This window comes from Propithecus coquereli, unplaced genomic scaffold (genome assembly GCF_000956105.1).
Source record: "Propithecus coquereli isolate 6110/MARCELLA unplaced genomic scaffold, Pcoq_1.0 Scaffold274, whole genome shotgun sequence".
NCBI classification, from domain to species: Eukaryota; Metazoa; Chordata; class Mammalia; order Primates; family Indriidae; genus Propithecus; species Propithecus coquereli.
The window spans coordinates 810,766-811,234 of NW_012148330.1; positions in this window are offsets into that span (position 1 = coordinate 810,766).

A 469-nucleotide genomic window follows, 5' to 3' on the forward strand; every position below is an offset into this window, starting at 1 on the left:
CCATGTTTCTTCCCATACTCATATTAATCTTAGGGCATATACATTTCAGAGGGCGAGGAGAAAAGGTAGGTAGGCGGCAGGCACTCTGACTTCCCAAACCTATTCTAGTGTATATCATTTGTTTGTATTTCTGCCTCTCTGTTCCATGAAATTTTTCTTTTCCATTTTTTTGGGGACGTGAGATATCAAAACTCAGATTCTAGAGAGCGTTGACATCTAAGGTTATTTCTGGAAACAAGTATCTTTTTATTGTATATCAGAGACTTTTTTATGTTGGGTATCTGGCTATATTCATCATCATTGCCATCACTCTGGTTCAAGCTCCCCCTTCCCCCTAGAAGTCAAAAGTGTCTAAAATCTGAGCTGTGGCCCCCACCAGAGTAATCTTCTAGAAATTCTCATCCACCTGTTTCATTTCGCCTCTGTTATGCTAGAGTGTGTGTATGTAATGTGGGGAAATTAGCTTAGA